We start from the raw sequence: 11,862 nt of genomic DNA on the forward strand, positions 1-11,862 counted from the left end.
TTCTCTATTTATTGGCTATTGCCTCTGCGCGCAGAGTTTCTGAGATCTCTGCTTTGCGATGTGAGTTCCCTTATCTAAGTTTACTTCACTATTTGGATGTGGTTCGCGCCTTGAAGTTCTTTCTTCAGGCTACTAAGGAGTTTAGACAATCTTCCTCTTTGTTTGTTGTCTATTCGGGGAAGTGTAAGGGGCAGAAGGCTACTTCGACTTCCCTATCATTTTGGTTAAGCAGTGTCACTTGCTTAGCTTACAAGACTGCGGGACATCATCCTCCTGAGAGGATAATGGCTCATTCCACTAGAGCAGTGGCTTCCTCTTGGGCCTTTAAGAAGGAGGCCTCTATTGATCAGATTTGTAAGGCGGCTACCTGGTCCTCACATACTTTTTCTAATTTTTACTAGTTTGATGTTTTTGCTTCGGCTGAAGCAGCTTTCGGGAGAAATGTTTTGCAGGCTGTGGTGCCCTTAGAATAGGGTCCGCCTCTTCCTTTTTGTTCCCTCCTGTTATTCATTCAGTGTCCTCTGGAGCTTGGGTATAGTTTTCCCAACAGTAAGGAATGAAGCCGTGGACTCTCCCTATCTTAGGAAGGAAAACATAATTTATGCTTACCAGATAAATTCCTTTCCTTCCGGATAAGGAGAGTCCACGGCCCCCGCACGTTTTTTATTGTCTAAGGGCGGCCCCCTATTATTTATCTTATTCTTCTGGCATCATTTATACCCTGATATTTCTCCTACTTTTCCTTGTTGATTAACTGGGGTAATGAGGAAGTAGGAGGGATATTTAAGCCTTTGGCTGGGGTGTCTTTGCCTCCTCCTGGTGGCCAGGTGTTGTATTTCCCAACAGTAAGGAATGAAGCCGTGGACTCTCCCTATCCAGAAGGAAAGGCATTTATCTGGTAAGCATAAATTATGTTTTTGAGTATTTTAATAAAAGTTCTGCACCTTTTAAGTTTTGAGAAAACAGTAAAGTCTGTAGGGCGAAAATGTTTAGATATTTACGCTGGGATTTGATTTGACCATTTCATACACGTTCATGTTCAGCCCATTTTACCAAAAAAACAAAAACAAATTGTATTTATAAGTACGAATTTCTGTGTGTTTTTTTAATTACAATTTAAGCTGTGGATTTACATACATATTTTACATTTTTTTATAAAATACAAGTTTTGATGCACCTTAACAATACAATTTTTTACCTGCGTATTTTTGTGTGAGTGGTTCAATTATTCATTTTTTATGATTTTTAAATTACAAATTTCATTGTGCACTTTTGTAACGTATTTTCTTCCCATACAAAAATGCAGTATACACCCCTTAGCGAGACACCCTGTTTTCAGGGTAAAAAAGTGGCTTTAGATCATTCCACCAGGGAAATAAAAGTACTGTTGAGCATTCTTTAATCATTTAGCCATCCCGGAGACCTTTAGATCCTCGGGCCCTTAGTATGGCTTTATTGGAAGCAGGAGAATTTCTTTCATTCATTTACAGTTCATGCTACCAGACTAGTTTCCTTTTAGGGGCATTTTAAAACGAGACCTCTCTTAACTCACTTTTGACAGAAAAGTCCTATAGTCTTAGTGGCTGGTAAATATGTGGTGAGAGCCAATGAGCCACGATATTTGAGATTGTTTCCTCCACCAGGAGTCAGGCAAAATTTACCCATCACATCTAGAGCTTTAATCCCTCCCACTTCCTGCTTCCCCTTAGGCTTAATTTTTTTCTTCACAGGAGAACAGGTTAAATGGTGCATTGCTACTATTTTATCACTGCAATGGGTACTCAAATTGTCGGTGAGGCCCGTCTACTCCCCTCAGAGGACCAAGAAGAGGGCAGAGGGGGCACAGGAGTACCATGGTTGGTGAGTGTAAATCTTCTGTGGGAGTTCACCAGCTGGCCATAGTGGTCCCTAGGACTGGTCCTGAGTCACCTACTGTTTGGCAAGTCAAGGTACTTCCTACCAGAGATCCTGAGTCAATGTCATCTAACGAGGATGAGGGCATTGCTGCAGGACAAGGTAAGTAGAAATTGTATTCACTCATAGCCCTCAATGCTTGGCTAAATACTGAGACAAAGGATTTGTACAACACCAAGTGACAAGGGAGACTTACTTTAATATGGCACATTATAATGGCAAGGCTTGGACTGAGTTTATCCCCATTTTAGTTAATGATGTGCTGGGGACAATAAAACAAATGCTTTTATTACAGTTGGGCTAAATAGGGCTCAGTAAAGAGTAGATGTGGGGTATGTTTTTATTGCTATTACACTATTTTGTATTTAAATGGATACTAAACCCACATTTTTTCTTTTATGATTCAGATAGAACATGCAATTTTAAGCAACTTTATAATTTTCTCCTATGATCAATTTTTCTTTGTTCTCTTAGTATCTATATTTGAAAAGCAGGAATGTAAAGCTTAGCAGTCGGACCATTTTAGGGTTTAGTATCACTTTAAGCATTATTTCTGTGCATTGTTTTTTCCTTCTTTGTCTTGACTGCCAAATAGTTACCTCAGACATGCTATCTCCTTAACCCCTTCGCGACCGAGGATGTGACAGGCACATCCTACAGAAAAAAACCTTTAAGGACCAAGGACGTGCCTGACACGTCCTCTGGGGTTCCAAGCGCTGGAAGCGATCATGATTGCTTTCAGCCGCTTGCAGGGTATTGTAGTGATGCTTCAGGTAGGGTATTAAGGGGGGCAGCTACACTACAGAAAAAACTTTCGGCTAGATTACGAGTCTTGCGTTAGCCTTAAAAAGCAGCGTTGAGAGGTCCCAACGCTGCTTTTTAACGCCCGCTGGTATTACGAGTCTTCAAATGACAGGCTCACCTTTCACTTTTTTGGTCAGACTCGAAAATACCGCAAATCCACTTACGTCAATTGCGTATCCTATATTTTCAATGGGACTTGCATAACGCCGGTATTACGAGTCTTCCAAAAAGTGAGCGGTACAGCCTCTTCTGTCAAGCCTGGTACCGCATTTAAAAGTCAGTAGTTAAAAGTTTTATGGGCTAACGCCATAGCATAAAACTCTTAACTAAAGTGCTAAAAAGTACACTAACACCCATAAACCACCTATTCACCCCTAAACCGAGGCCCCCCCACATCACAAACAATAATTAAAAAAATTTAACCCCTAATCTGCCGAACCGGACATCGCCACCACTATAATAAATATATTAACCCCTAAACCGCCGCATTCCTGCATCGCAAACACTAGTTAAATATTATTAACCCCTAATCTGCAGTCCCTAACATCGCCGACACCTACCTACATTTATTAACCCCTAATCTGCCACCCCCAACGTCGCCGCCACTATATTAAAGTTATTAACCCCTAAATCTAAGTCTAACCCTAACACCCCCTAACTTAAATATAATTTAAATAAATCTTAATAAAATAACTATCATTAACTAAATTATTCCTATTTAAAACTAAATACTTACCTATAAAATAAACCCTAAGCTAGCTACAATATAACTAATAGTTACATTGTATCTAGCTTAGGATTTATTTTTATTTTACAGGCAACTTTGTCTTTATTTTAACTAGGTAGAATAGTTATTAAATAGTTATTAACTATTTAATAGCTACCTAGTTAAAATAAAGACAAATTTACCTGTAAAATAAAACCTAACCTAAGTTACAATTACACCTAACACTATTAAATTAATTCACTAAATTAGCTACAATTAAATACAATTATCTAAAGTACAAAAAACAAACAAACACTAAATTACAGAAAATAATAAAATAATTACAAGTTTTTTAAACTAATTACACCTAATCTAATCCCCCTAATAAAATAATAAAGCCCCCCAAAATAATAAAAAGCCCTACCCTATACTAAATTACAAATAGCCCTTAAAAGGGCCTTTTGTGGGGCATTGCCCCAAAGTAATCAGCTCTTTTACCTGTAAAAAAAAAAGTACAATAGCCCCCCAACATTAAAACCAACCACCCACACACCCAACCCTACTCTAAAACCCACCCAATCCCCCCTTAATAAAACCTAACACTAACCCCTTGAAGATCACCCTACCTTGAGCCATCTTCACCCAGCCGGGCAGAAGTCTTCATCCGATCCGGGCAAAAGTGGTCCTCCAACCGGGCCGAAGTCCTCAACGAAGCCGGGCAAAAAGGTCCTCCAGACGGGCCGAAGTCTTCATCCAAGCCGGCCAGAAGAGGTCCTCCAGACGGGCAGAAGTCTTCATCCAGACGGCATCTTCTACCTTCATCCATCCAGCGTGGAGCGGGTCCATCTTCAAGACATCCAATGCGGAGGATCCTCTTTGTTCTTCATCCGACGACTGAATGAAGGTTCCTTTAAATGACGTCATCCAAGATGGCGTCCCTTCAATTCCGATTGGCTGATAGAATTCTATCAGCCAATCGGAATTAAGGTAGAAAAAATCCTATTGGCTGATGCAATCATCCAATAGGATTGAACTTCAATCCTATTGGCTGATTGGAACAGCCAATAGAATGCGACCTCAATCCTATTGGCTGTTCCAATCAGCCAATAGGAATGAAGTTCAATCCTATTGGCTGATTGCATCAGCCAATAGGATTTTTTCTACCTTAATTCCGATTGGCTGATAGAATTCTATCAGCCAATCGGAATTGAAGCGACGCCATCTTGGATGACGTCATTTAAAGGATCCTTCATTCAGTCGTCGGATGAAGAATGAAGAGGATGCTCCGCGTCGGATGTCTTGAAGATGGACCCGCTCCGCGCCGGATGGATGAAGATAGAAGATGCCGCCTGGATGAAGACTTCTGCCCGTCTGGAGGACCTCTTGTGGCCGGCTTGGATGAAGACTTCTGCCCGTCTGGAGTACCACTTTGCCTGGCTTCGTTGAGGACTTTGGCCCGGTTGGGTGAAGACTTCTCAAGGTAGGGTGATCTTCAAGGGGTTAGTGTTAGGTTTTATTAAGGGGGGATTGGGTGGGTTTTAGAGTAGGGTTGGGGGTGTGGGTGGTGGGTTTTAATGTTGGGGAGGGGTATTGTACTTTTTTTTTACAGGTAAAAGAGCTGATTACTTTGGGGCAATGCCCCGCAAAAGGCCCTTTTAAGGGCTATTTGTAATTTAGTATAGGGTAAGGCTTTTTGTTATTTTGGGGGGCTTTTTTATTTTATTAGGGGGATTAGATTAGGTGTAATTAGTTTAAAAAACTTGTAATTATTTTATTATTTTCTGTAATTTAGTGTTTGTTTGTTTTTTTTCCGTACTTTAGATAATTGTATTTAATTGTAGTTAATTTAGTGAATTAATTTAATTATAGTGTAGTGTTAGATGTAATTGTAACTTAGGTTAGGTTTTATTTTACAGGTAAATTTGTCTTTATTTTAACTAGGTAGCTATTAAATAGTTAATAACTATTTAATAACTATTCTACCTAGTTAAAATAAATACAAAGTTGCCTGTAAAATAAAAATAAATCCTAAAATAGATACAATGTAACTATTAGTTATATTGTAGCTAGCTTAGGGTTTATTTTATAGGTAAGTATTTAGTTTTAAATAGGAATAATTTAGTTAATTGTAGTAATTTTATTTAAATTTATTTAAATTATATTTAAGTTAGGGGGGTGTTAGGGTTAGATTTAGGGGTTAATATATTTAATATATTGGGGGTGGCAGATTAGGGGTTAATAAATATAATGTAGGTGTCGGCGATGTTGGGGGCAGCAGATTAGGGTTAATACATATAATGTAGGTGGCGGCGGTGTCCGGAGCGGAAGATTAGGGGTTAATAATATAATGCAGGTGTCAGCGATGTTGGGGACAGCAGGTTAGGGGTTTATAAGTGTAATATTAGGGGTGTTTAGACTCGGGGTTCATATTAGGGTGTTAGGCGTAGACATAAATGTATTTTCCCCATAGGAATCAATTGGGCTGCGTTAGGAGCTTTATGCTGCTTTTTTGCAGGTGTTAGGTTTTTTTTCAGCCGGCTCTCCCCCATTGATTCCTATGGGGAAATCGTGCACGAGCACATTTTGCCAGCACACCGCTACTGTAAGCAGCGCTGGTATTGAGGTGAGATGTGGAGCAAAATATTGCTCTCCACTCACTTTTCTGCTTTTCTGTTTGTAAAAACCCGTAATACCAACGTTGTCTGTAGGTGAGCGGTGATGGAAAACTGATCGTTGGCACCGCACTCCATTACCGACAAAACTCGTAATCTAGCCGTTTATTTTTAATTTAAAATTAAAAAAAACACACTTTTTTGGGCAAACTGGGTACTGGCAGACAACTGCCAGTACCCAGGATGGCAGCAAGTAGGTAGAGGGGGGAGGTTAAGAAAGCTGTAGGGGGGGGAATCCAACACTGCATAATCAATAAAAAAAAATGCTTTTTATTTTAGTACTGGCAGACTTTCTTCCAGTACTTAAGATGGCGGGGACAATTGTGGGGTTGCGGAGGGAAGAGAGCTGTTTGGGAGGGATTAGGGGGTGGGATGTGTCAGGTGGGAGGATGATCTCTACACTAAAGCTAAAATTAACCCTACAAGCTACCTAATTAACCTTGTCACTGCTGGGCATAATACAAGTGTGGTGTGCAGCGGCATTTAGCAGCCTTCTAATTGCCAAATGCAACACCAGAGCCATATATGTCTGCTATTTCTGAACAAAGGGGTTCCCAGAGAAGTATTTACAACCATTTGTGCCATGATTGCACTGTTTGTAAATAATTTCAGTGAGAAACCTAAAATTGTGAAAAAGTTAACAATCTTTTTATTTGATCGCATTTGATGGTTAAATGGTGGCATGAAATATACCAAAATGGGCCTTGATCAATTCTTTGGGTTGTCTACTACACTACACTAAAGCTAAAATTAACCCTACAAACTCCCTACAAGCTCCCTAATTAACCCCTTTAGTGCTGGGCATAATATACGTGTGGTGCGCAGCGGCATTTAGCGGCCTTCTAATTACTAAAAAGCAATGTCAAAGCCATTTAATTCAAGAACATCAGCATTGACCCCAAAAGAATGGGTATGCTAAAGAAAGTTTGCTTCTATGTACTATCTGTAAATACTTGAATAAAGATGTATTAAAGATATATTAAAATGTAGCGTTTAATTCAATTTCTTTTAAGAGCTGCTTGTTGCTCACACACACACACTTAAAAACACACCACCCGTGTATATATATAAGATAAATAGTAACTAATGTTGAAGTCAATATCTATTGAATAATAATGCTATAGGAATGAGGCTAATAAATTTCCAGTAGCAACACTGAGTACTGTGTCTTTAAATATCTTTTTTTATCTATGGTTCAGCTTGTATTGTAAGCTTGCTTGTATTGCTTTTCCTCAGACCAGACACAATATTACTGATGTTACCCACTCCTAGTGATACTAAGAGCATACCACACTTTAGCAAAATATACTATAGTACATTTCTTCTGTTATGTGTGATCAGTCCACGGGTCATCATTACTTCTGGGATATAACTCCTCCCCAACAGGAAATGCAAGAGGATTCACCCAGCAGAGCTGATATAGCTCCTCCCCTCTACGTCAGTCCCAGTCATTCTCTTGCACCCAACGACTAGATAGGATGTGTGAGAGGACTATGGTGATTATACTTAGTTTTTATGACTTCAATCAAAAGTTTGTTATTTTACAATAGCACCGGAGCGTGTTATTACTTCTCTGGCAGAGTTTGAAGAAGAATCTACCAGAGTTTTTTACTATGATTTTAACCGGAGTAGTTAAGATCATATTGCTGTTCTCGGCCATCTGAGGGAGGTAAAAGCTTCAGATCAGGGGACAGCGGGCAGATGAATCTGCATTGAGGTATGTAGCAGTTTTTATTTTCTGAATGGAATTGATGAGAAAATCCTGCTATACCGTTATAATGACATGTATGTATACACTTCAGTATTCTGGGAATGGTATTTCACCGGAACTACTCTGTTAAAGGTCACTAATCCTTTTAATAAATATTATCATGTTAAACGTTTTTGCTGGAATGTAGAATCGTTTACATTGCTGAGGTACTGAGTGAATAAATGTTTGGGCATTATTTTCCACTTGGCAGTTGTCTGCTTTAAATTGTGACAGTTTCGTTTCTCCTCACTGCTGTGTGTGAGAGGGAGGGGCCGTTTTTGGCGCTCTTTGCTACGCATCAAAAATTTCCAGTCAGCTACTATTATATTTCCTGCATGATCCGGTTCACTGACAGATCTCAGGGGTCTTCAAACTTCTTTGAAGGGAGGTACATTCTCTCAGCAGAGCTGTGAGAATTTTATATTGAATGTGAATAAAAACGTTACTCTATAATTTTTTATGTCAAATTTAGTTATTGTTATTTACTAATGGGAACAAACCTTTGCTAAAAGTTGTGTTATTTTAAAGTTGATGCTATAACTGTTTTTCAGTTCATTATCTCAACTGTCATTTAATCGTTTAAGTACCTCTTTGAGGCACAGTACGTTTTTGCTAAAAAAGATTATAACCAGGTTGCAGGTTATTGCTAGTGTGTTAAACATGTCTGACTCAGAGGAAGATATCTGTGTCATGTGTTCCAATGCCAAGGTGGAGCCCAATAGAAATTTATGTACTAACTGTATTGATGCTACTTTAAATAAAAGTCAATCTGTACAATGTGAACAAATTTCACCAAACTGCGAGGGGAGAGTTATGCCGACTAACTCGCCTCACGCGGCAGTACCTGCATCTCCCGCCCGGGAGGTGCGTGATATTATGGCGCCTAATACATCTGGGCGGCCATTACAGATAACATTACATGATATGGCTACTGTTATGACTGAAGTTTTGTCTAAATTACCAGAACTAAGAGGCAAGCGTGATCACTCTGGGGTGAGAACAGAGTGCGCTGACAATACTAGGGCCATGTCTGATACTGCGTCACAGCTTGCAGAGCATGAGGACGGAGAGCTTCATTCTGTGGGTGACGGTTCTGATCCAAACAGATTGGATTCAGATATTTCAAATTTTAAATTTAAATTGGAGAACCTCCGTGTATTACTAGGGGAGGTCTTAGCAGCTCTCAATGATTGTAACACCGTTGCAATACCAGAGAAACTATGTAGGTTGGATAAATACTTTGCGGTACCGGCGAGTACTGACGTTTTTCCTATACCTAAGAGATTAACTGAAATTGTTACTAAGGAGTGGGATAGACCCGGTGTGCCGTTCTCACCCCCTCCAATATTTAGAAAGATGTTTCCAATAGACGCCACCACTCGGGACTTATGGCAAACGGTCCCTAAGGTGGAGGGAGCAGTTTCTACTTTAGCTAAGCGTACCACTATCCCGGTGGAGGATAGCTGTGCTTTTTCAGATCCAATGGATAAAAAATTAGAGGGTTACCTTAAGAAAATGTTTGTTCAACAAGGTTTTATATTGCAACCCCTTGCATGTATCGCGCCGATTACGGCTGCGGCAGCATTTTGGATTGAGTCTCTGGAAGAGAACCTTAGTTCATCTACGCTAGACGACATTATGGACAGGCTTAGAGTCCTTAAACTAGCTAATTCATTCATTTCGGAGGCCGTAGTACATTTAACCAAACTTACGGCTAAGAACTCAGGATTCGCCATACAGGCACGTAGAGCACTGTGGCTAAAATCCTGGTCAGCTGATGTTACTTCTAAGTCCAAATTACTTAATATACCTTTCAAGGGGCAGTCTTTATTTGGGCCCGGTTTGAAAGAAATTATCGCTGACATTACAGGAGGTAAGGGCCACGCCCTACCTCAAGACAAAGCCAAAGCTAAGGCTAGACAGTCTAATTTTCGTCCCTTTCGGAATTTCAAAACAGGAGCAGCGTCAACCTCCACTGCACCAAAACAGGAAGGAGCTGTTGCTCGTTACAGGCAAGGCTGGAAACCTAACCAGTCCTGGAATAAGGGCAAACAGGCCAGGAAACCTGCTGCTGCCCCAAAGACAGCATGAACCGAGAGCCCCCGATCCGGGACCGGATCTAGTGGGGGGCAGACTTTCTCTCTTCGCCCAGACCTGGGCAAGAGATGTTCAGGATCCCTGGGCGCTGGAGATCATATCTCAGGGATACCTTCTAGACTTCAAATTATCTCCCCCAAAAGGGAGATTTCATCTGTCAAGGTTGTCAACAAACCAGATAAAGAAAGAAGCGTTTCTACGCTGTGTACAAGATCTGTTATTAATGGGAGTGATCCATCCAGTTCCGCGGTCGGAACAAGGACAAGGGTTCTACTCAAACCTGTTTGTGGTTCCCAAAAAAGAGGGAACTTTCAGGCCAATCTTAGATTTAAAGATTCTAAACAAATTCCTAAGAGTTCCATCGTTCAAAATGGAAACTATTCGGACAATCTTACCTATGATCCAAAGGGGTCAGTACATGACCACAGTGGATTTAAAAGAAGCTTACCTTCACATACCGATTCACAAGGATCATCAACGGTATCTACGGTTTGCCTTCCTAGACAGGCACTACCAGTTTGTGGCTCTTCCATTCGGATTGGCTACGGCCCCAAGAATCTTCACAAAGGTTCTGGGTGCCCTTCTGGCGGTACTAAGACCGCGAGGGATTTCGGTAGCTCCGTACCTAGACGACATTCTAATACAAGCTTCAAGCTTTCAAACTGCCAAGTCTCATACAGAGTTAGTTCTGGCATTTCTAAGGTCGCATGGATGGAAAGTGAACGAAAAGAAGAGTTCTCTTTTTCCTCTCACAAGAGTTCCATTCTTGGGGACTCTTATAGATTCTGTAGAAATGAAGATTTACCTGACAGAAGACAGGTTAACAAAGCTTCAAGATGCATGCCGTGTCCTTCATTCCATTCAACACCCGTCAGTAGCTCAATGCATGGAGGTGATCGGCTTAATGGTAGCGGCAATGGACATAGTACCTTTTGCACGCCTACACCTCAGACCGCTGCAATTGTGCATGCTAAGTCAGTGGAATGGGGATTACTCAGATTTGTCCCCTACTCTAAATCTGAATCAAGAGACCAGAAATTCTCTTCTATGGTGGCTTTATCGGCCACACCTGTCCAGGGGGATGCCATTCAGCAGGCCAGACTGGACAATCGTAACAACAGACGCCAGCCTGCTAGGTTGGGGCGCTGTCTGGAATTCTCTGAAGGCTCAGGGATTATGGAATCAGGAGGAGAGTCTCCTTCCAATAAACATTCTGGAATTGAGGGCAGTTCTCAATGCCCTTCTGGCTTGGCCCCAATTAACAACTCAGGGGTTCATCAGGTTTCAGTCGGACAATATCACGACTGTAGCTTACATCAACCATCAGGGAGGGACAAGAAGCTCCCTAGCAATGATGGAAGTATCAAAGATAATTCGCTGGGCAGAGTCTCACTCTTGCCACCTGTCAGCAATCCACATCCCGGGAGTGGAGAACTGGGAGGCGGATTTCTTGAGTCGCCAGACTTTTCATCCGGGAGAGTGGGAACTTCATCCGGAGATCTTTGCCCAAATACTTCGACGTTGGGGCAAACCAGAGATAGATCTCATGGCGTCTCGCCAGAACGCCAAACTTCCTCACTACGGGTCCAGATCCAGGGATCCGGGAGCGGTTCTGATAGATGCTTTGACAGCACCTTGGAACTTCGGGATGGCTTATGTGTTTCCACCCTTCCCGCTGCTTCCTCGATTGATTGCGAAAATCAAACAGGAGAGAGCATCAGTGATTCTAATAGCGCCTGCATGGCCACGCAGGACTTGGTATGCAGATCTAGTGGACATGTCATCCTGTCCACCTTGGTCTCTACCTCTAAGACAGGACCTTCTGATACAGGGTCCATTCAAACATCAAAATCTAACTTCTCTGAAACTGACTGCTTGGAAATTGAACGCTTGATTTTATCAAAGCGTGGTTTTTCTGA

Source organism: Bombina bombina, chromosome 5 (genome assembly GCF_027579735.1).
Source record: "Bombina bombina isolate aBomBom1 chromosome 5, aBomBom1.pri, whole genome shotgun sequence".
Taxonomy (NCBI): domain Eukaryota; kingdom Metazoa; phylum Chordata; class Amphibia; order Anura; family Bombinatoridae; genus Bombina; species Bombina bombina.